Source organism: Antedon mediterranea, chromosome 1, assembly GCF_964355755.1.
Source record: "Antedon mediterranea chromosome 1, ecAntMedi1.1, whole genome shotgun sequence".
In the NCBI taxonomy this organism is placed as follows: domain Eukaryota; kingdom Metazoa; phylum Echinodermata; class Crinoidea; order Comatulida; family Antedonidae; genus Antedon; species Antedon mediterranea.
Genome location: NC_092670.1, coordinates 4,792,010 through 4,818,177, shown reverse-complemented (window position 1 = coordinate 4,818,177; position 26,168 = coordinate 4,792,010). Strand labels below are relative to the sequence as shown.

The following is a 26,168-nucleotide window of genomic DNA, read 5'->3' as shown; positions in this document are numbered from 1 at the left end:
TAATATAAAACATATAAACGGACAATGACAAAGCAGAAAGAAAATCAAGCAAACATTTATAAACTTTAATTCAGAATAAAAAAATCTATCCAACAATACCAAACAGTACAGTATTTGGTTGAAATTGCATGTTGACCTTTTGACTTTTATTGGTCACGTGATTTGTTTTATTGCGCAATACTATGTAACTATAACTATGCGTTTATTGATATATTACATTCCCTTTCCAATGATACCATGGATGACCAACTTTAGTGTGGAACGTTGGCCATTTTGAAATACAAAATGGCGGCTGAAGGAGTGGTTAAAAAAATGGCACCTAACTTTTTTGGATTCAGCATCTCAAGAATAACACAATTAGCTAAAAAAAATCTATTTTGGCACAAATATCGAGCTGGAAGACATAATAACCCGTACTATAAGGACTATAAACCGTAGGTCCAGTGTACACATAGCTCATGTGCACTTTAAAGAACCTAGTACATCTTTCAAGACGAGTAGGGGGTTACCCCGGTGTATTAGTACATCACAGCCACTGATAATAACTGGGCCCACTGGGAGACCAGTCTTTGACTGAAAAGGCTATCGAGTATAAAAAAAATAGTAATAAGTAAATAATAAATAAATAAACTATTATATTTTATCCAAAAAAATGTAGGCCTATACGGGATAGATATAATTCAGATAATAAGGTGTTAAAATAAATATGGTCCTGTGTCCGTATAATATAAGAATCCTATCTGAAAATATCACGATATATAACTGTTAGGCCTACTGTTATAATGAAATATTATAACAAACCTTAGTAGATTATTGTCATTAGATTGGAGGATTGTGGGTCACAGTCATGATATTCAGTAACTATAACTCTATTGAACTCTTTTGTTATATCAAAGAATATAACTCATGTAGTAATGAGCAATCCGCGATACTGTAGCATGATAGGATGACTCGCTGGTTGGCAGTTGTCAATGTCCGCGTCGCCACTTCAAAAACGGTGCAAAAGCGTAGATGGGAAAACCCATTTTAATAAAGTATTAACATACCTGTGTTCAACCTCTTAGATTCACAATGGTTATTATAGTCATTATGCTTATTTTAATACAGGAATGTTTGCAGGAGGAAATTTGCGTGGATGATGATCGGTCTTTTAGTAGCCCATGTGCCCGTGTATAACTGTGTTACCTGAGCAAATATTTAACTGTTGTTGACAATTTAGAAAATACTGTAATGCCATTGTCATCATACATTGGTTCTTTATTAAAAGCACTGTCAATAAGCATCCACTCAATACAAATTATTCTAGAACGGTTTAAATAGTATTTGCATGCTAAAGGCCTACACTAAACAATAACCAAATTAACATTATGTGTAGGCTTCAGGTGTACTGTATGGGTTGTTTAAAGATGTATTGTCCCCTAAAAATATGAAAAAATGAAGATTAATTAAATCAAACTTTTAATATGTTATTTTGTAGTGTTAATCAAGTTAATCACTTCCTGAAAAAAAAAGTTTTCACTAATAAAATGACAAAATAAGTGGTTAAATTTAAAAAAAAAAACATTGACTGGCAGCCAATTTGACCATTTTTTACTTTAAATTACAGATTTTTCAGGTAAATACATTTTTTTCGATCAAATTGTTGGTCAAAGTGAATAACTATTATGTTACATTAAAATGGCATTTTCAATCAAAATTTTGTTAAGAATTATTTTTTCAGGGGGAAAATACATCTTTAATGGATCATGTCAACATTATTCCACTGCAATATATTTGTTTCACTGTTTGCCTGTTGTGTTTTATTAAACAAACTTTTTATGGGGAATAATCATAACACACTGTTTATTAAATACGGTAACATATACAAAGAAACAAACTCAAAGCGCACGTTATTGAAGTTACTGCAGTAACTGTGTTAGCATAATGTTGACATGACCTAACCGAGGAGGAAGAAACGAAGATGAAAGGAAGACATTCTATTATTTTAAACTGACAAATCATAAAAAATTAAATAAAAAATTACTGTAAACAATTCAAGAAATTTAGGAAAGAAATTCAAATGAAAACTGCTAGTTCTTGTGAGGTCGTATGACCCCAAATCGAAACTAGGCTAATATTTTCTTGTACTTAAAATTAACCAGTGCACCAATAATGACTACTCTTAACTAACATTATTATAAAGACTATATATGGTTTTTCAGATCCTCTATGTTTTGTAAATCCTATTATTCATGTTCTGTATCTATTTACACTTTTAAAACATGAACACAATACTGTTACTAATAATAAGGTAGGCCTACTAATATTACAACTATACTATTTATAACAACTTGACAAAAACTATGTTTTATAATCATACAATTTTAACTTTTTATTAAATGACTACTCTTAATTAACATTATTATAAAGACTATATACGGTTTTTCAGATCCTCTATTTTTTTTAAATCCCATTATTCATGTTCTGTCTCTATTCACTTTTGTAAAGGGTCTGTCACACCTGTTCCGATACGGTTCCGGTCCGGCGCCATAAAATCAAATCGAACGTCAATGTTTCGTTTTCACGCGTCTACGCGTATATTGATTAGCGCATAGCCGCGTGGAGCGTTATTAAAAAGAAACATTGATTTTCGATTCGCCGGACCGGAACCGTGCCGGAACAGGTGTGAATACATGACTGTTACTAATAATAATGTAGGCCTATTTAATGTTATAACTATATATATAATGTTATTACTATACTATTTCTAACTTGACTAATACTATTTTTATAATCATATCACTTAATGTAAAAACACTGTTTCTGATTATTTGAGGAGGAATTACTTCATTTCTCACACTTCTTAAGCTTGGCCCCTACTTGGACGCAACGCATTTACGTAGGTACAATCGGGAGCACAACGCAAGTGAGTAGATCAATCACAAACAAATTTTGGACGATCCATTGGGTCGTGATAAGTGATCAAAGTACTTGCGTCTCGCTTACGTCTTTCCATTGCGTCCAAGAAAATTGGAACAAAGCTTAAGTATGTACGATAATCATTTGAAACGGCTCTATTCGTAAGATACTAATTATTTCATATTTCGATTCCATAGTGACAACTACTGTATTAGTATTACTACTATTTATTTATATGTATCAATTAAAAAATCAGTCACCAAGCTGATTTTTCACTAGGCGAATTTGTTTGCGCGAATCGAAAGCGTCAGCTTATACGCATGCGTATTCATGTTTCCATCTTCCAAAATCCCTATCTACGCTTGCGTATAAGCTGACGCTTTCGATTCGCGCGAACAAATTCGCCTAGTGGAAGATCGGCTTTAGTATTATTTTGAATAGTCTCAGGTAAAATACTGTCTAATCTTAAAGTATTCCATGTTCATAATTATAAAACTAATTTAGCATATATACATTATTACAATTTGTAATGAATTAACAAACGTCAAGATTTAGCTATGATCTCTATTTCATATAGCGATCAGTTGTGGTTACTTGACGTTCGATAAAAACAGTTTCAAAACATAACATCAAATCAGTGAGCAAAAATGCTATAAAGTAAATACACAGTGGGCATACGGTAATATGTTACGATTTTTACCAAACAAATAATGCTAAATTTTGTTTTTAAAACGTTTTAGATCGGTGCGTAAAAATGGGCATAAATCTGACATAAACGGATTTTATAATAAACCCATAAGATCAATTAATTTCAAGAAGCGATAATATAATGTACAGTAAACAAACATAGGCCAAATAATTATTTCAGGTAATCAGATAACTATGATAAGAACCAACTCGTTGGTCTGGTTGTGGTTTTTGTAATCACGAAACTGGAAACTGCCAAGCTCCGTGATAATACTAATTTAGTCTAGACCTATGTTTAATCTTTCAGGTCCGATTCTCTTATTGTCGCTTAATCTCAATTATTATTCATACATGAAGATCAAACTTCATATTTAAGGTTTATAAGTTTAATTTAATTAATATAACTCGCTTAATGTGTAATGTGAGAATAGTGAGATTATTATTATATTATTATTTATTACTACTCAGAGAAAACCCTATTAAGGGACACTTTCTCGTGAAAAAAACGTGGGGAAATATATATTTTAATACTATATACGATAACACCTAATCAAGAGGGACGCTTATTCTAATTATTCCACTGTGGTCCTGTTAATAACTACGTGAATAAATTATTGCCCAGTATCATCTGTATCGTATCCTCTAATTTTACAACTTAAAGGTGGGCTCCGGGAATAACATTTCTCATCTTTTACTTGTAATATTGTCTTATGAGAGGTAGAAATTGTAATTGGCAAAATGAATGTGAATGCCCAATGCAAGAACAAGGCTGTCAAACTTTGCCAGCTATAGGTAATTGGTGGTATTATCAAATTACACAATGGTAAAGGATAGGCCGTTTTGTGTGTGGACCAACTTTACTTTACTATACAATAAACAACATAGAAAAGAATAGCTAATCTTATACAATTTACCAATATTTACATTTATAATGGCATTTTTTCATGAAATTATCTAATTTTTACTGGCAAATTGGTTCTGGTCCAATTTTCAAATAGCAACATTTACAGTAGCTAGGGAGTTTGTTTTCTATTAAAGTTGAGCCCGAGTGAAAACCAGAGAGACATCCATGGAATAAATATTGTACAACCAGACAAAAAACAAAAGGACAAATGTCCAGTATAACAAATGTTGGAATAATGACAAGGAATGTGTATACTGTATAAGGCTACAGAAAAGAAATATGTATATTTTGAGCAAAAATAGGAGGCTTAAAATTCCCTAACCACTGAAAAAAGGTTCTAGCACTGAAACAACACTAATTATCTAAGTATCCTATTTTATTTTGATATATTCGTAAATTTTAGTTTTAGCATTTATATTCCATTCATCAACATTAGTTGACAAGGTGATACAATGTTGGAAGTTTGGTTATTGGATCCCAACGGATTCGGAAGAGAAAAATGAGAAAAATAAGAAAAATATTGTTGGAAAATAGGTTCAGTGGTAAAGCATAGGATCGTGAATCCGATTCGGAAATCTGAGCGATGGATTAAAGAGGCCATATATTTGCTGAAATTTTACGATTCATTTTTTGTGAGCATGAATGACCTCGTTTGACACTGGATAACCTAATTCGTGCTCGATCTGAAAGCACTCTCTCAACCCTCACGATATTTTCCTCGGTGTCGTACCGAATCCGGCCGCGATGTGAAAGCCGCTTAAATATATTATATTAGCACTAAAAGAAACAGATATCACGAATTTTGATTATATGAAACTTGACAAAATATTGTTGTCATATGTGGAGATACGTACAGCACTCGGAATCGGACGCTTCTACCACCAACAGCAGCAGCACTGGCTGTTCCACATGTGATCTGTGGTCTACGTTATCTGTGACGCATACTGGTACAGGTGCATTTTATCAATATTATTTCGCGTTGTGTACCTGGATTGGGTAATTGTTCTTCTTGGTTGTAACACAGATGTTGGTGGCGGACGTATGTAGGCCTACTGTCAAATTATGATCAACAAGCGTGAACAGCGTCATCAGACAACTCCACACAGGTTTCATCTGTCCATTAGGATATCGTGGAAATGCGTTTTATTTAGATCAAGTAATACAATACACTAGAGTTGTGTACCAGTTTCATTTTTAGGCACATCATTAGTGCGCTTGTCATGCCTACGTCGTTTAATGTAAATAGCCGCTGCTATAATAAAAGCCAGTAGGACAACACAACATAAAGCTAAGAATACGATTATAATAACCGTATTCTTTTGAATAGGCGAGTCGGAGTAGTCGAAATCCTTACTTGAATAATTGTCCGTTTGGTTTGTACCAATTTCCAGTGACGAATTGGGTAGGCCTACTGTATGTTGGTAACTACACGGCGAGCTGTTGTTGACAACGATCTTAAATTTATAAAGATAATTATAAGTATCGCCATTTGAACCACATTTGAGTAAATACTTGCCTTGAGTCTCGTTTGTCACACTAACAAACGTTAACACTGCTTTCTCTTCGTAATAAGTAATATTACAATTATTAGTTGTTAAAGCACAGTCTATTATGTCATTTTCGCGAACAAGGATTGCTTTACCAGATATTTCCTTGCAAAGAAAATTGATTTTTAATTCACATCTGAGAGCAGCGTTATGTGTGGAAAAAGTGTTTGTAGATTTCAACTCGATAGCCGAGGTATTGTCAGTTCTTGCCTCTTCGACAGAGAGTGAAAATTCAAATTTTAAATGAGTTTTGAAGTCTTTCAGGATGATCTTATATCTCCCATCGTTGGTTTTCTTCACTTGGCGTAATGTGTATTTTAAACAAGTATTGTTATGATTTAAAGTTATATCTAAGTCACCATCAGTGTATTTATTGTTTCTTATAACTCTGGTGGTATAGTTGTTAACCATAAGTGTATCATTGAAGCTAGTTCTTACTTCAAAAACAGTTCCAACTACTGCAGTAAAATTATCAGCTTGGGTCAAAAAAACGCATTGGCACACCAACATAATATATATTCTTATTGACATCATGTCTTGGTGCTGCAAGAAAACAAACGTATTAAAAAAATAAAAATAAAACGTCTGTGTTCATATTTTATTGAATGTGCATAATGAATATTAATGTATTTAAACAAGAAATATTTCTTACAAAAAAACGCCGCTCGCTTGTTGAGTTTTAAAGATATATTGGGGGTTTGTAATTTGATCATGACCCGTCCTAGTTTACAAATTATCAAAAACGTCAGCCTCTAGAACTATAGCTACCGCTTGATATAGCTTCTGAATGAGCGTGTCCTCTTGGGACATAGCTGGCTAAAGCTGCGGCGCGAAAAGCATATTTTACTCAACAACAGAGATAATTACCACCAGTACGAGGCTAAATACTGAGCATCAAGTATGCACTCTCGAAGCAAGATCAATTTTCTTTGCATTATGTTCTATGACTATTACTTATTGTTCTTACAACTTCAGTTTAAATCGCAAAATCACAGGTTGCTGTAATGAATGTCCATGAAGATTGAGATAACTTCACCATATCATTACTATTAAAAGTAAATAGGCCTAATGTAATGGAAAATCCCACTGTACCCAAAAAATACCAATGACAATAATAGAAAATATGGAAATTCCCTTTGGTTTAATGTTTTTTTGTTTTGTTTCACGCATCACTAACTCTGATCAATATTAAGCAATTATAATTATATTCTGAACAATCTTCGTGAACATTTGTCAGTAGAAATCAGAGTAATGTAAACTGCTACCAATATTAATTATTCTAGAGAAAATCGTATCATTAATCCCAAGGAATTTGTTCACAGTTGAGATATGTTTGTTTAATTCGTCAGGGGCGGGTCCAGGTCCAACAACACCCAATCTCTAATATAGTTTCTTCAATAGTTGTTCATAAATAATAATTATGATATAGTATTAATTAAGTAAAGTAAGACCTAAAACTTATAATACCCTACTATCTAATCAAACGGAAATTGATCAGATTTAGGCCTATGTGCCAGTAAACTGATTGAAATGACCCCCACACCACATGGGCCCTTGAAACCCCTGGGCCGGGTTTGCTCTTGGAACCCATGCCACACCCTCCACATCATCTTAGATCCGCCTAAAAAAAATTACAGCAGCAAAGCATGAACTGTATGCATGCTGCAGATTTATTCGAATTATGTAGTTGAATAATCATTTAGTTACTTTGTACTTATTGTCTTCAAATGCAGTTAAAATCGCAAATTAACAGGTTGTAGTAATCTTGGAGGTCCATGAAGATCGACATAACTAACTTACCAAGTTATTAATATGCAATGGAAAATACCCATTACCGATCCAATGTCGATGACAAATAATATGGAAATTCCATTGTTTGTTTTTCGTTTCATGCACCACCGACTCCGATCGATATTAGGGAATTCCCCATATTATACCCTATATTCGCGATCGCCTATGCGCCTAGTAGGACCCGAGGGCCGTAGCCAGGATCTGTCAAAGAGGGGTGGAGGGGGGGGGGGGTATTTGGGTCATTGCGTATTTATTTTTGGACCAGCCAAGCGTTAAATAAAACAAAATCTTATAGCGTTTGTAGTATTTCCGGACACCATGTTAATTACAAAATCGTAACTCCTAAACGGAGAGTCGTATGAGAACAAGTTTTACTGTAAAAATGTATGATTAAAAAAAATGTTTTTGATCTCCTAAAATCCACCGGGAAAAGATAATAAGAAAAACAATGTGGAGCATAGCCCTTTCCACGCTTCGATGTCACCACTGTTTGATCGAGATGTACTGTTAGCGGGACTGTTAGGCTTAGTTATGTACGGTAATGTGCCTGCTTAGCCTATACACTCCGTTGGAATTTGGGTTTGTAGGCCTAAAAATAATATTACTTACCTGCGGACGTCCACACAGTTATTGTTGAGCGGGTAAACCTCCCTTGTTGTATACATTGCAGCCAATAATGAGAGTAGCCTATCCGTTTAATGGCACCTCAGTGCCTACTATAATTATGATATTGGGATTTTCCAATCAATATTTTTTGTGAAGGATAATAGAGGGCAGAATTTCGGAATTGTCACTGCAGTTACCTAGTCAAAATGGTATCGCCCGTGCTATTCTTTTTTTACAGGGGGGTGGGGAACAGAACGTGAAACATTTTTTAAAAATTAAGTATTTATAACTGCACAAACAAGTTTCTTGCAAATGCGGAATTTAATTGTTCTCCGACTTGATCCGATTTACTATAACACATAAATAATGATTACAAATAATATATACGGTATCTATCATACAGTACAACATAAATAATTCTATACAATAATAATAGACCTTACATAAGTATCTAAATAAGTCATAGATAAAACAATACAATATAAATAATTCTTGGTTTAAAATAATTACAACTATAATAATAATAATAATAAGATAAGTCTCAATTGCTTACCAAAGATATGCCTGGATAACATGTGCAGCTATAGCTATACACTATATCAATTACTACTGTATTACAGCTTTAGGCTTCTAAGTAAGCCTTGGTACATCTACCACTTCTATAGGCTTCTAAGTAAGCCTTGGTACATCTACCACTTCTATATGCTTCTAAGTAAGCCTTGGTACATCTACCACTTCTATAGGCTTCTAAGTAAGCCTTTTGTGCTTGCTAGGTCCTTACCCAACAAGCCTTACTATCCAACTGCCAGCCACAGCCCAAGCAAGCTATGCCCTCATTAGCATAACCCATATGGTTGGTCACCTGTTCACTTGACACCCTTCAGTGAACACAAGCACAGTATACCTAACTTGGATTTGGCACTTACAGTATTAATTCATCTTTAAACGTGACTAAAACTACTCATGGTTGTTTTCGCGCCGCGGCTCTAGCCAGCTATGTCCCAGGAGGACACATTCATTAATAAGCTGTTTCATAGCGGTAGCTTTAGTATCTAAGGCTGACAGTTTTGTGAATTTGGAAACTCGACTATAATTTATAGGTAGCTGCTGGACCCAAAAAACGTCTGGGAGAAGAGAGTCTATATGAAAGCCTTTGCTGATAATACATTATTATTGAGATGTAGACGGAAATCTGTAAAATCTTCTTCGTTTTTGCTGTCAACCAGGCCGGTATTATAATAAGTCACTGTCAAACAATCATTCGATAATGGTCAAAACTTTATTTTGGCTCTGTCAACATAAAGGGAGGTATTTAGAATGACTTCTTTTGACTGTCAATCTAGGCCAATGTTATAATAATACGCCGTCAGATATTAAATCATTGAAACAGTCCTGGTAAATTTTGTTTGGTTATCAGATGCCGTGGGGGGGGGGGGGGGGGCCAATCAATTATCGTCAGAAGGTGAACAATCAGTCTAGGTAGCAGCAACAGATTATTAGGAACGCCTGCTCCATTAATTAATCCAGAAAAAGGTTTGTACATTATCTATAATTTTGTTTATTAGCCTTCTCCTAACACAATTATATTTTCTTTAAAAAAAGGTTTTATAAGTGGTTTCAACATTTATGATAGTAATGTCACAGTTCTGTGTCTGGACGCAAGTTCATAGACCTACTAGTTATATTATTCATATTAACTGATACTTACTCTTCATTTACCGTAAAGTTCAATTTTAATGAAATATATAATATAAATTGGCTTCGTAACAATTAATTAGTGTTGAAAAGGTTAGTTTTTTGGTGATAGGTGAAAATGACATGTAACTTCGTAATCAATTACACTATGACGATAACGACGGACGATAAATATATAGCATGCATTTTTTTTACATAAACCAAAAGAAATTAGAAAGGTTTTCGTTCTAGACCTATAGGATAATCATTTATGCTGTCTTTGATAAAAATAATGTTTTTCAAATTCCAATCAAATGACGTCATGATAAATTAAAAAAATAAAATCGCTGTATTGTCACGATATTATTGGTCTTACTAATCATGACGTTATTTGATTGGACGTGTTTATATTTCTTTTGGTTTATGTATTAAAAATGCACATTTGTCTATTTATCGTCGATCGTTATCGTCCTAGTGTATTGATCATTCCGATTTTATTAGTTGGACTCTTGCACAGTTGCTGTCTAATCGTTGTTGTGTAATATCATTTCGAACCATATTAAAATCATAAAGAGATTCATATTCCTTAACATGTGGCTGTGCATGGAAGTCCGGTCTACAAAAACTCGGGCCCGGGATCATTGTTATTGGGCCTGAAAGTGTTGGTGAATTCATAATTATACTTAATATTATATTTATATATATATATATAATTATATTATTATACAATTGAAAGCAAAACCCGTTGAATCTCAAATCATTAGGACTAGAAATTTGGCTTATCAATCAAATAAATACTTTCGTTCAAAATGAAACTCCAACCTCTCTAATCAAAAGATTGAACTCGAAAACGGACCGTTTTTTTAAATTGGGTATGTTGAAACATTTCAATATTCATTTTAAAAAGTACATTAATTGTGGTATATATAAGTGGCTATAGAGGCGTAAAAACCCTCGGTCAATATCATGTAAAATGCACTGTGGAAGAGTCATTATTAAGACTGCAAAATTGGGCTTATCAACAAATAAATACTTTCGTTCAAAATCTAAAATCAAGGCTGAAAAATTGGGCTTATCAACAACAAAATATTTTATTATTAGACGCGATAACATCAAGAATAATCAGTATAATAATTATTAATATAGCCACTGTTACTAGTTTTATTCTACATGCTAAAGTAAATAAAAATCCACTAGAAAACAAACAAGTCTGAATGTTATGCTTATTAGCCATGTTATGTTTGTTACTGTAGGCCTATGATTGTTTGCAATGTCCACATATTATTTCCGTGAGCATATCCATAGTGTATCACTCACAAAAAAGACGTGTGAGGTTCTTTCTTTAGATTTTGAAGAATGATTTGTGTTACAGGTTGACACATGAGTCAAATGCTCAAGATATCGGCTAACGCCATGGGACCCTTGGCTTCTTATCAATGAATATTAAATACAGTACTACTTTCGTTCAATTGAAATCGGAATCTGACCGTTTCATTAAATTGGGTGTGATTAGGCCTAAACATATAATAATTTATTAAAAAAAAGGTACAATAAAAACAAATGCATCAGAGGCGTAAAGAACCCACGGTCAATATCATGTAAAATGTATATGGTATAAGCACTGTGGAAGGGGTCATTATTATTAAACTGGAAATTCGGCTTATCAACAAATAAATACTTTCGTTTAAAATGTAAAATAAGACTGCAAAATTGGGCTTATCAACAAATAAATACTTTCATTCAAAATGTAAAATAAGACTGCACAATTGGGCTTATCAACAAATAACATACTTTTTTTTCAAAATGTAAAATTAAGACTGGAAAATTGGGCTTATAAACAAATAAATACTTTTTTTCAAAATGTAAGAAAACATTTTTTAAATATAATCCTTAAGCTCTGTCTATACTATCAAACTAAATATGATGTGCCCATATTATATAGACATGACGATGTCCACTACGATATTCGGGCATATCACTACCATATTTGGGCACATCACACTTTTTTTGTTAAACTAGTTGGGACAGTGTAGACACAGAACTATGTGATCGAAACATAAGTCGGAATTGGACTGACGCGATTGATTTAATTGGGTATTTTTATTAATGTAATGATTCATTAAAAACTATAATACCGATAAGCGTTTGGTATTGATCAATGGTGCAAAAAACCCTGAGAAATAATGGTATAACGCGATTTGGTGATAGCTTAGCAATAATACAACCCATACTATTATTATAAATACCCATTCATATAACTTTTCATCGCGAACCGAAAATGTATAAATGTTATTCTACAGACAGTAATTATATATTCAAAAGCCATATTATTATTATTATCAATACCTAAATGCGATAGTAATAACCACATAAACATAAATTATTCCCAATACAAGTTTGTGCGTTTAATTCTAGAAAGAAACGACTGTGCTGACAGGCCAATGACATAAATCACAAGTAAAGTCCCAATTGTTCACTTGCGTTTTGATTGGCCGACCTATTATATTAAATTAATGAAGACTGTTCTTACAACTGTCCAGTCAGAAAGTTACGCGGCGTTTTTTGTAAGAAATATTTCTTGTTTATTCTGTTTTTATGCTTGAATCTTACAACCAACCGTGCAAGGCACCAATTACAGTTTGATAATAACATTACACAAAGTTTAATATTTTTCGTGAGTTAGTGAGTGGCCTCGTTGAAATATAACCTTTCATCATTCACCTCATGTCATTATTTTATACCATTACACTCGTATCATTCATTATTTATATACTATTGCACACCATGTGACCTGCAATCGTCAAATGACATGGATTTAACTAGATGTATATAAAATGCAATCGTCTACAGCGTGTTATATTGATTGTTTAAACATAATAAAAGTGAATAAAAGTAAAAAAACTGACGACTCAGACAAAATGAAAAATAACAACAAACGTTTAAGTTGTAATTAAATTACTATTAAGTTATATAAAGAGTACACAAACAAATGACTATAAAAGTTTAACATTTATTAATAAAGACTTACAGACCTAAGGTATTTCACAATGACATCAGCTACGATTTGTTTTCTTTTACTAACTAGTATGCATAGATTTTTTCCCAGATCCTCTCAAATTTGGAGATTTCCAGTTCAATTCTTCTTGTTCTGTTGTCTATTATTCACACTTTCAAACATGAAAACTATAACATGTGACTGACTTAGTTGTTGGCCTGCCATCTTTTAAAGTTCTTTTTCTGTTAATAAATTAATGAATTAAATGATTATGTACAAACAAATTATGCTTTTAAGAGAAATACAATACCTTAATTTTCAGAAAAATATAAATTACTAACGATAATGAAATTATATATATAAAATTGATAATCATAATAAATATAAAATAAAAATAAATAAAAGATGAACAATTAGTTAAGCTCTTTATTATTATTTAATTTTAGTTATTTGTTAAGATCTTTTATTTTAAATTTGTGGTTGTTGCTTCGTGTACGACTCTGTTTGCATAAATCACAACACATTCTATTCGTCCAGTAGCCTACTAAGATTCGTAATTACGAAAAAGTAATCACTCACAGATTTTGATTATCAATTTTAAAATATTTACCATGCATTGGTATTAATTTTCCTGATCTAATTTACATATACTAAATAAGTAAAATGTTGTAGTAAAAATATCAAGATTTTACTGGTAATCTCTCTATAGTTTTAAAGAGATCGATAGTTGTACTTAATTTATTTTTTATTTTTTTATTTATTCAATTTTCTGTCATATACAATACAAAGAAGACAACAAAACAATTATAAAGGGAGCAAGAAAAGACCAAACAGGTGCTAAACACCTATGCTATAGTTGGTCAACCCAGAACATACAGAGCACAGAAAGAAAGAGATAAATACATAAATAATAGGCCTATTACGTTCTACAATTAAAGCATCTACAAGAAAGCGACCAACTACACACATTTTCAATATCAAAATGATTTAAAAAATAAATATTGAGATAATTTAATAATTTGGTTTTAAAAGAATTAATATCTAAGATAGAAATATCTAAGTTGCGTATTTCACCGGGAAAGTTATTCCAAATTCTGGTAACACGTGGGATATATGATTGAAAAGAAGATTCAGTCCTGCATGCAGCGACGAATATCAAAAAGAGTACCAACAGAAGAAGAGCTACGAGTAACACGTTGTGGATTACGAATATTAAATAAATTGTCAGTATTAATTATATTAGAATTGATTAACTTAAAGAGAAAAACGATATCAGTAAAGTTCTACATACAAATTATAAAGCTGTTACACAAAATCTATGGTATGGATATAACTGCAATATTACACTTTAAGAACTTTAAAAGTTTGCCAACTTAAGCCACAAATTGTATAATTTAGATCTGCTTGGCTGTGGTACCTTGTCTACGTGGCTAAAAAGATAATACAAAATATGCAGAAAAATGTACATTGCTATCAAGAAATGATCAAATAAACGCCTGGTCGCTTTGTAAACTTTTGTAAAACGTTTCGTTCCACAGTTAGGCCTATTATGGCCCTGACTTTGATAGATATAACCACTTTCTATAATAATGGTACGTATATAAGGGCATGTTAAATGTTAATACATACATTTGATAATCATAATTTTCGTGTGTTGGTCTTGTGTATCCATGGCTTTTCAACAATGTTCTATATAGTGAATGTCTAAATAATAAATGATGTGATTCGGCATTGGGCCTTTGTGGAGGATATTAACGCTTTTGAAATTATTGTTTTGTTTATTTTTTTTAATATCTTCGTTTTTTAGCTTTTGGCGGGACATATGAAAAGCACCAGTGGGTACTCAGCAGCCAAAATCCATGCAGCTAGCACTATTCATTTTTGTAGCCACTTTAAGCCTACGGCGTTTACATACATACATTGATGCGGCGCTTGTTTCATCTTCTACATAATATTATAGTTAAGAACATCAGCGGCACTGGTTGTTAAAATTGCTTTGGTTGCTGTTTCTACAGCTCACTATGTCGGTCGGTCGGTTGGTCGGTAAACCCTAACTTCAGCACGCGATTGCAGCAATGTATTATGCCTTGTTGTTTATGGATGACCTATCGTAACAGCTAGTGCAATAAGAAATATAGCTGCAGAAGTAATGATGCTGTTTGATTTAGTTGTAGCGTCGTTTTGGGCTTATAGTACTTTGTAATTGTCATGATGATCACTACATTTGCCCTCACCAACAAATACCTCAAAGGTTGAAATGTAATGATGAGGTGAACTTGCTCCGTGGCATCGAAAAGTAAAATTGCCTGCGTTTTCAAGTGTCACATTCAGAAACGTTATCACCGTGTTGCCTTTATGATTAGTCTGAATACAATTGTTTGTTGCTAATGAACAATTTATTTTTGTATCATCTAGAACCCGAACCAGAAATACATCCTCATGTGTTCCAGTGCAGGAAAAATAAAGTTTAAATTCACATCCAATCGTAGCTTGATAATGTGCCTGTACAGAGCGTGTGGGTGAGTGTGTGTTTAATACATCTCTGCTGTTAGTCCCTTCAGTGACATTTTTAATCAATCTTGCGTCTGAGAATATTATAATATATATTATCTGCAACAGTATCATATATAGGCCTATTGGCAACATCCTCGCTACTGAAAAATAAGTGAATAAGACTTATAATAATAATAAAATAGTATGATTGTATGGCACAGAGGTGCGGATCTAAAAAAACAAATAATAGTATTTAGCAAATTAACACAAGTAAAAACAATACAATATTTGCCCAGCATCATATGAATATTTATTATAAAATAACAATTAAATCTGAAATATTTTGTCTATGCCATTTAACAATTTCCATCTTGGCAAATTTTTTATTCGTACATAAGTTGGGGACCCCATGTGAAAGGTAGCCGAAGTACTTCCTAAATATGACTAAACCTAACCCTCTAAATAATCACTATAAAGTAAAAGAAGTAGCTCATGGGAGTCGAACTCCATACATCGACATGTACAGTCCATACTAATAATACACTCGACTACACAGACGAGACGACGGCTCGACAGAAATCGTTTGCATTACCGAATTGTAGTTAGCTCAATTCTTACGTCACACCTTATGGATATGACTAATGAATATTCATATTTATTTTGTGACGTTTCACGAGGGGTCCCCTTATGTACGAAAGGAAATATCGCGCCCTGTTGTTTGATTGCCTTGGTATTAAGTACAAATAGTCATATTTTGGCATATTGACTATAAAGAACGATTCATACAATATCTCCAATGAACCCCAAGCTCCCACACCCCTTCCCCACAATACATACAAAAAACCCAACCTAGATAAGAAAATAAAATGTTATTTTTGTCGTGTCGGCCTTTTGTCGATAATAGCATTATTAATAATGGTAAATTCCATGATGATGTAATGGAATTTACCATTATAAAAATCATCACAATTTTCATTAAGACAAGGTCATTGTTGAATAATCATTCATATAATCATAAAGTAGAACAAGACTAAATTGTTTTTACCAATTGATACCTTATATTATTAACAACTTTAGACAAATGTCTCCTGATTTACTGCACAATTACAATGTTTGTACTACAGTGTAGGCCAGATATAAATGGTTTAGGTCTATTGATTGTTTACATTGACCTCGGAATTTTGTTCACACAAAAGGGTTAGGTTAAGGGACTTTAAACGATTGTAATATTTAATAATGTGTTTTGTATTGTTTAGTTGAAACAACGAAACGTCTGAGTTAAAAACTACCTCTGATTGTTCACAGGTAGGCCTAATATAATTGTGTTTATTACTAGCATGCTAGGTGATTAGCTGAATTATTACTAATTAGACTTTATATTCAAATTATGAGCATATAATTATAGTAAATGCCTATAGTTTTCGAGATGTTTTGGTTAGTCATGCTGGTTAAGTTGAAAAAGAAGCGTGCCAACTCAACCAAACCATGAAGATATACAATTAATTGTATACTTCCATGACCAAACTATGGATCTAACCTCCTCCCCCCCCCCCCCCCCACCCCCAAACGATATTTTTCCGTTTCATTATGTCGGTGCTCTGTGGCCTAATTGCTCTGCATTATGCTTAACCCTTAGTGTAGTTTTAAATAGGAAGTTAATTACACATGATGATTGTACTCACATAATGAATTACGGTATCGGTAAATTTAACAGTCGCTGTAAACGAGAATCACTCTGATGCTGAGAAAACATTGACGTTGATATCAAGTTCTTCTTCAGAAAATATACCAGACTAATTAGATATATGCTTATATATTATCTACGGGAAATTTTATAAAACTTTATAAATAGCTGTTTTAAATTCCAATAGGCTTTATATGTTACATCATGGAGGAAATATATTTCCTCCATGGTTACATCATCTGAATTTTCCAGTATCTGGACAACTAACACTGGAAAACTCACCCGGACAATTACCCCCAGGATAACTACCACCCGGACAACTACCACCCGGACAACTACCACCCGGACGATTAATCACAGGATAACTTCAGCCAGACAACTACCACCCGGACAATTACCCCCAAAGGATAACTACCAGCCGGACAACTACCAACCGGACAATTACCCCAAGGATAACTACCACCCGGACAACTACCACCCGGACAATAGTCCCAGGATAACTACCACCCGGACAGCTACCACCCGGACAGCTACCACCGTACAATTACCTCCAGGAAAACATTACCCCAGGATAACTACCACCCAGATAATTACCCCCATGCTACCCCTAGGATAACTGCCACCCGGAAAATTATCCCAAGATAACTACAACTAGGATAACTACCACCCGGAAAATTACCCCATGCTACCCCTAGGATAACTACCACCCGGACAATTACCCCCAGGATAACTACCACCCGGACAACTACCCCCAGGATAACTATCACCCGGACAATTACCAACCGGACAATTACCCTAAGGATAACTACCACCCGGACAACTACCACCCGGACAATAGCCCCAGGATAACTACCACCCGGACAACTACCACCCGGACAATTACTTCCAGGATAACTACCCCTACGTAACTACCACCCGGACAATTACCCTCAGGATAACTAGGCCTACCACTGGAAAACTCACCCAGAAATTACCCCAGGATAACTACCACCCAGACAATTACCCCTAGGATAACTACCACCCGGAAAATTACCCCAAGATAACTAGGAGAACTACCACCCGGACAATTACCTCCATGCTACCCCAAGGATAACTACCACCCGGACAATTACCCCCGGGATAACTACCACCCGGACAATTACCCCAAGGATAACTACCACCCGGACAATTACCTCCAGGATAACTACCCCTACGTAACTACCACCCGGAAAATTACCCTCATGATAACAGGCCTACCCCTGGAAAACATTACCCCAGGATAACTATCACCCAGATAATTACCCCCATGCTACCCCTAGAGTAACTACCACCCGGAAAATTATCCCAAGATAACTACAACTAGGATAACTACCACCCGGACAATTACCCCCATGCTACCCCAAGGATAACTACCACCCAGACAATTACCCCCGGGATAACTACCCCTAGGATAACTACCACCCGGAAAATTACCCCCATGCTACCCCTAGGATAATTACCACCCGGACAATTACCCCCAGGATAACTACCACCCAAACAATTACCTCCAGGATAACTACCCCTACGTAACTACCACCCGGAAAATTACCCTCATGATAACAGGCCTACCCCTGGAAAACATTACCCCAGGATAACTATCACCCAGATAATTACCCCCATGCTACCCCTAGAGTAACTACCACCCGGAAAATTATCCCAAGATAACTACAACTAGGATAACTACCACCCGGACAATTACCCCCATGCTACCCCAAGGATAACTACCACCCAGACAATTACCCCCGGGATAATTCCCCATAGGATAACTACCACCTGAACAGTTACCACCTAGGATAACTACCCCTAAAGCAACTAATCCCTAGAACAATTACCCTAGGACAACTATCTCATAGTACAATTTTCCTTTAGTACAACTATCCCATAGCACAACTACCCCTTAAGACAATTGGTAACCAAATTGACAAGCACCCGCTCTTTTTGGTCTTATTTGGGTGTCTATTGTACATTGTAAGTATTTTTAGACACAATTTAAAAATGTTGAGTCAATATGTTTACTGTACCGTAAGCGAGGGAAGATATGAAGAGGGGGAGGGGACTACATGGGTACCGCACTCATTTTACATTACTTGACGTGAAATTATTTACATATTCTACTTTTCTTATATCGAAGTTATGTTATTAGGAAGGATAAGCTATTGACTTTCTAATTAAATTAATTATAAGCAACAAAAATATAATGTAAATAGTGCTTTATTAAATCACTGTACATGACATTTATTTACATTAAACAATAATATTAAAGAAAATTTATTTTTATTTTTATCAAAAACAGGATTGACTTAATTCAGAAAATAAGGTGTTAAAATACAATATTTTTCTTTCCGTTTAATACAAGAATTCTATCTGAAAAATCACACGGTATCACGTTACTGTTATAACTCTATTATAACACACTTTAGTAGATTATTGTCCAATTGAAGGATTGTGGGTCACATGATATCCAATAACTACTCTATTGAACTCCTTTCCGAGTGCATTTCGTTACATGAAAGAATATAAATCAGAATATTAAATGATTAATCCGCGATACGATGTTTGCATTGGAAATGTGTTAGCGTAGATCATGGATATCCCCCTCACACGATCGGATGTACACAGACTAAAGAAAACTTGATTAAATCATGGACTAAAGAACAGGCATTTATACAATCATGATAATATATTCCGCAATTATATAACATTTCATAGAAAATATTTAACAAAAATCTATTGTACATTCACTTCTGGAAAAACGTTTTACCACCATGTTCACAAAGAACAAAAATCAACCATGCGTTATTATACCAGCAAGGATTCTTTTCCATAGCCGCATATTAATCATGCACGATCGGACGGTACACAGACTAAAGAAAACTTGATTAAATCATGGACTAAAGAACAGGCATTTATACAATCATGATAATATATTCCGCAATTATATAACATTTCATAGAAAATATTTAACAAAAATCTATTGTACATTCACTTCTGGAAAAACGTTTTACCACCGTGTTCACAAAGAACAAAAATCAACCAGCAAGGATTCTTTTCCATTGCCGCATACTAATCTAGAGTTTTTATTATAATAAAGTGTTATCAACTACATTTTATTAACTTGCTACAATTTTTCTACCGGAGACAAGTTAAATATCGAAATATTGATATATTCGACTACGCGCCCTGTAGTAAATTCAAATATCCAAATAAACAGTAAACATAATGTTAGCATTGTAAATATAATTATTTTTTTATTAGAAAAAATACAAAACACTGGTTGAGCTCTTTTTTAGGAAATAACCCGTTAGACGTATTTGAAATTTCGCCTACCTGCTCACTGATAAACAATGAATTCTGGAAAGCCACCTCTCTTCAAAACAGATCAATTAAGTCTATTAAGTCTACTTCTTGTAAGCTAATACCATTCTTGTCTGTTAAAATCTAATACTAAAATGGAAGTCGATATAAAGTTTGCGATATACAACGTGTCGGCTACAAAAAAGAACTGTTGAGTTTCTGGACATTTTTCGATTAATATAGGCCTACTTCGACCATCCTGGAAGTCATTAGTATTATTTTGAATAGTGGAGGTAAACAATCTCACCTTCTATGTTCCTAATGATCTGTACAAATCATAAACTTACTAGCATAATTATATACAAAAGTATGGTAATGTAAACTTAGCAAAATAATGTAGTAAAACGTCAAGATGTTTGCTGTGATCGCTCTGTATCATTATAGAAGCAATATTCGTATACATGACGTTAAAAAAAAGTTTTAAAACTTTTATAAACTTATATACAAAAAAAAGAACAAGACTGTGATACATTCATTGGTTGTCCCGAGTGGTTTTAGAATCCTGTGGCCGTATTCACCAATCACACTTAAGTGGGATATTTCCCTTGAATATTAAGTATTTCACTTAACTCAATAAATATTTTAGTATTTGGTATATAGGTTATATTTCCCTTAAATTGTATAAATAGGAGATTTTTTTTTATTTTAAGTGTTTCCCTTAACCTAAGTGCGAATGGTGAATACGGCCACTGCTCTTTATCAACAATGTCAAAATGAATGTGATCAGACGACACTATAAACATAATCTGACGTACAAACACCAATGTTTGCTATTGTACTTTCGTCATGTGTGAAGTGCCCAATTGATTGATTGATTAATAATGAAGTGTGCTTTTATGCACTCATTATTTCCAATAGCGTAACATTAATTTGTCTTTTAAATTGGCAATGTTTGGTCAAGTTTTTGTGACCCAGTAGTCGCGAATTTAAATGAGATTAATTATTTTTTTGTTTCAAAAAGAATTCCGTAACTAAGCGCTAATGCTCTAATCTCTCTACTATACTTTATTTACATTCTGTAGTAAATTTTGAAGGGTTTTGAACCCAGTACCATTTAGCCACAGAGCTGGCTTGCAGAAAACCAACTGCATATCATCCAAAATGTCCTAATTTTGTCATCATTTATGCGTTATTTATTATTTCTACCTCAGACGTTCAGAAAAAAAAAATTCCGCGGACCGATTCTGATCCACCCACAATTTATTCCATTCAGGTATTGTCCTTGGATAATAAGTATGACAATACAAATCTTTCTTGGTAATTGCTCTAGGCCTATGTTTTTTTATTTACCGATACTGGATTGTCGAATGGTGGTGACGTTATAACTCTTTGGGTAACCGTTATTCTTTTAAATACATGCGTCCCTTGTCCCATGGGTTTTTGCTTTATCGTGTAATCATTTGGGATAAAGCATGCAATAATCTAAACATTGTTTGGAGTTAATAATCAAACTTGTTCAGGTGTAGGCTCATTAGTATGTTTAGGCCTACACATTCGCTTTTTGTAAATGATAATAAACCCTATAAGGCATGTGATGAGTAGACAACACAAGGCAACAACACTAACTAGTATAACATCAGTATTCTTTGCAATTGACATGTGGGAATCGATCTGATTACTTGAATGATTTCCTTGTTTATATGTACTGAGCGGCGGTGGTGAACGTGTTAATGTAGGCCTAAGTTGATCACACGGTGAGCTGTTGTTTACCACGATCTTAAACTTATAATAGTAATAATCACTGCTATTTGAAGCACATCGGAGTAAATAATTGCCTTCAGTCTCATTTGCCACGCTAAAAAAAATTAAAACTGCCTTTCCTTCGTGATAAGTGATATTACAATTTGCTGTTGACACCGCACAATTGATTACGTTACTTTCTCGAACAAGATTGATCTCGGATATACCATTGCAAAGAAAATCGACTTTTAAGTCACATCTAAGCGTAGCGTTGTATTGTGGTGGATTATTTTCGGGTGTTCTTGCCTCTTTAACAACACTAAGTAAGAAGTCATATGTAAAATGGTTATTGAGGCCCTGCAGGATAATCATATACTCCCCATAGTCGGTGTTCTTCACTCGGGGTAATGTATATGTTAACAACAATGTTTTGGTATCAGTTAAAGATATTTTTAAGTCACCGTCAGTATATCTATATCCGTCTTTTATAACTGAGGTGTTAAATTCATTTGTAGGAACATGACCGAAGCTGTGTTTTGCTTCAAAATGTGTTTCAACCACTGCAGTAAAATTATCCCTATGATGTTCAGCTTTGGTAACTACAAAAACGCTTTGGCACACGAACATGTAATATAGAACTGGCTTCATCATCATGTCCTGCAAAACACAAACGACAAGTATAATTTCACAACATTTTTAGAACATGAATAAATGAATGAATTACTAATTTGTTGCATTGCGAATAGAAACGAATGGGAAACTGATACAGTCCCATGGGTGGGTATCGGCAAAATCCTCGGCCCAACCATTATTAATTTTAAACCATAGTTCACAATAAAATACCACAAACGTCATAACAACGACGTACCGTTATATTACGGTAAAGCTTGGTTCCCACTAGAAGGCAACGCAGCGACGTATCGACGCAAAGTGCTGTATCGCGTAATCACAAGTGAGAACCGACGACGCAACAGTGCTGGCAAACATTGCAGGTTTGATTTCACGAAAGCGGGGCAAACACAATTATTAGAATGGCATTTTCTTACGTTGCGTATATTGCGTTACGTTGCGTCGCTAGTGGGAACCACGCTTAAGCGTGGTTCCCACTAGCGACGCAACACAAGGACGTAACGGCAACGCAAGTGAATTGACCCATCACAAGCGATGGCTTATTCGCTTGTGCTAAAGCTTGGTTCCCACTAGAACGCAACGCAAGGACGTAAACGCAACGCAAGTGTGTTAACCAATGACAAGCGAAGTTATAGACAGTTAGCAATCACAAGCGAATAAGCCATCGCTTGTGATTGGTCAATCCACTTGCGTTGCGTTACGTCCTTGCGTTGCGTCGCTAGTGGGAACCACGCTTAACTGTCTATAACTTCGCTTGTCATTGGTTAAAACGCTTGCGTTGCGTTTACGTCCTTGCGTTACGTTCTAATTGGAACCAAGCTTTAATGAGCATTCCATTTTGTAATCATGTTCTAAGTATTACCAGGTCAATAATAATCGCAACCGCAAAATGACGTTTAATAAGATAACATGCCGTAACCATTAAGATGGCGTAATAGTTATTAATATACAATCATTCTCACAGATTTCCTAAATAGACTATAAGGCTATGAATGAGGTAGGTGCCACCCGGAGAGGTAGAAATTCTCATATGACTTTTCTAGACCAGTTTTTTCTGGGGAATCCAAATATATTGGGTAAACGGGCTGTAACCTGAGAACTTTCGCGTGAGGGCGCTTTTTAAAAAATGGCTGCCAGTTACAGTAGACTATGATATCTTGGCAACCACTGGTCATAGAGAGGTGATTTTGGTGTCAAATTATTCGGAATGTACATGTTCCTATTTGATGTAATAGAACATTTTGTCAGAAAATGGCCGGAAATACCTCTATTGACCTTTGACCCAATATCTAACAGATATCATATCTCCGTAACTACTCGACACAGAAAGTTGTAATTGGTGTCAAACTCTCCAGAATATAGATGTTTATATTCAGACTAATAGAACATTATCTGTAAAAATGACCGGAAATAACGTTACTGACCTTTGACCCAAAATGCAAGACATTTCTCCCATCTGATCACGTTAATCTTGTCAATTAATTCATTTTGTGCCAATTGGAGGTTGACATTCTCATATTATTTTCTGGACCAGTTTTTCATGTGCAATCCGAATATATGAGATAAATAAGCCATAACAAGGCCAAGAATTTAATTCTTTTACTACATACATGCTTCCCTTTAGTGTTTCAGACTGTATGTCGTGTATTAATCTTCAAGATCGCTCACATCACTGCAATCTGAAAAGTCTTCATATTCATTATGTGTAAACAGTTCCTGGACATCAGTGGGAATCACTGTCTCAATCCATTTAGGCTCCATTTGTTCGTTCCATCCATTGTGTGTACTGTTGTTGACAAAATCATTGACGTCTGCTGATTGCCATTCTTTAGTAATGAAGTGTGCTCTAAGTATATGAAACTCAAGGGTCTGCTGACATAGTGGCAGTAATTATATATCTGTAATCTTGTTGTGTCTGGAAAACTTTCTGTTGAAGATATCATATCTTGGTTGATTTACACTTTTCCCCTTCACTCCATACAATAGTGAAACATACTCTTCAAATTCCTCATACAACTCTTTTGATGGAACATCTGACACTCCAAGGTTGCAGAATGTGTCAACAAATTTTGCTTTTGATTCCAGAAGCTTCCAGCAGGTACGTTTTCCTTTCCGAAAGAAAGCGGAGTTATAATCGTTACCTGTGAAAGCATGGAATCCAATAAGGGATGATTTCTGCGCTTTTGTTAAATCAATGTCACTCAATTTCAGTACCTTTCGGTATTTCCCAGTGTTTGTATCAATAATTACCCTCTGCCCATCATCTATGAAACTAGATAGTGCAATGACTGGAATATCAATGTCTCCAGAATGGGAACGAATTATTGCTACGCCTTGATTGTTATTTGTTAAAGCATGCTTTGCATGCAGGATGACTTTCGTGTAGGCTTCTTCTTCCGGCTACTATTAAGCTCCGGAACCAATACAACATCTTAGTTAGTAACGTAGATGTATTCTTTGTACGATGAAAAGTAGATAACATCACTCCTCATATCTGTTAGAATGCTTTCTTTCTTTGACACTAGTACACAGCGAATAAGCTCAATCAATCTGGTCTTGTTCTCGCCGTTGGCAAGGAAATTGTTGAAATCACGGGCCAACTTTGATATTGTTGAGCTTACAATTACTTTTGGTGCAATACCGCGTATGTTTCTCTCAACAGACTTAATGCTTTTTGGTAGGTATGCATCGGTAACAATATCAACACGCTTGTATCCTTTAGGGATGCTGTTGAAAACCTTTGCTACAAGATCCTCGTACGTATCAGGGTAAGATGTAAATGTTCTGATTAATGCCATCAAGTCAACAACATAGGCAATGACAGTAGCCTTTGCTGGCAGTGCCCGACCAGGATCTATAACATCTGTTGAACTTTCGATGAGAATTTCCATTAGGACAATTTTCTGAGTTGTTCGTCTTGTCCCATCTGCATTAGCAAGGCTTAGCGGGACAGGGGTAAGTGGATACTCAAAGGCTTTCTTAAAGTCAATTATTCTACCAAGCTTTGTTGAGGTGGCAAGAAGCTTTCCTAAAACATCCCGATTAGCTTATATTACTCTTACTTTCCCATTTGCCTTGATTTCGAGTTTCTTCCCACTATTCGAAAATAAAGTGAGATGATGTTATGGATCCTGGTCGAGCACTGCGAGAAACAGACGCGGTATTGCACCAAAAGTAATTGTAAGCTCAAAAATATCAAAGTTGCCC

The 26,168-nt window shown here is 34.6% G+C and overlaps 1 long non-coding RNA gene across 1 annotated transcript; it reads right to left on the bottom strand.

Annotated features, from left to right (window-relative positions):
* Window positions 1-1,079: 1,079 nt before the first annotated feature.
* On the bottom strand, window positions 1,080-9,831 carry LOC140054262 (uncharacterized). The gene is made up of 3 exons (XR_011846502.1): window positions 8,987-9,831; window positions 8,437-8,783; window positions 1,080-6,579 (listed from the first exon to the last, which is right to left on the bottom strand). It is a non-coding gene; the product is annotated as an uncharacterized lncRNA (long non-coding RNA).
* Between the last annotated feature and the right edge of the window lie 16,337 nt (window positions 9,832-26,168).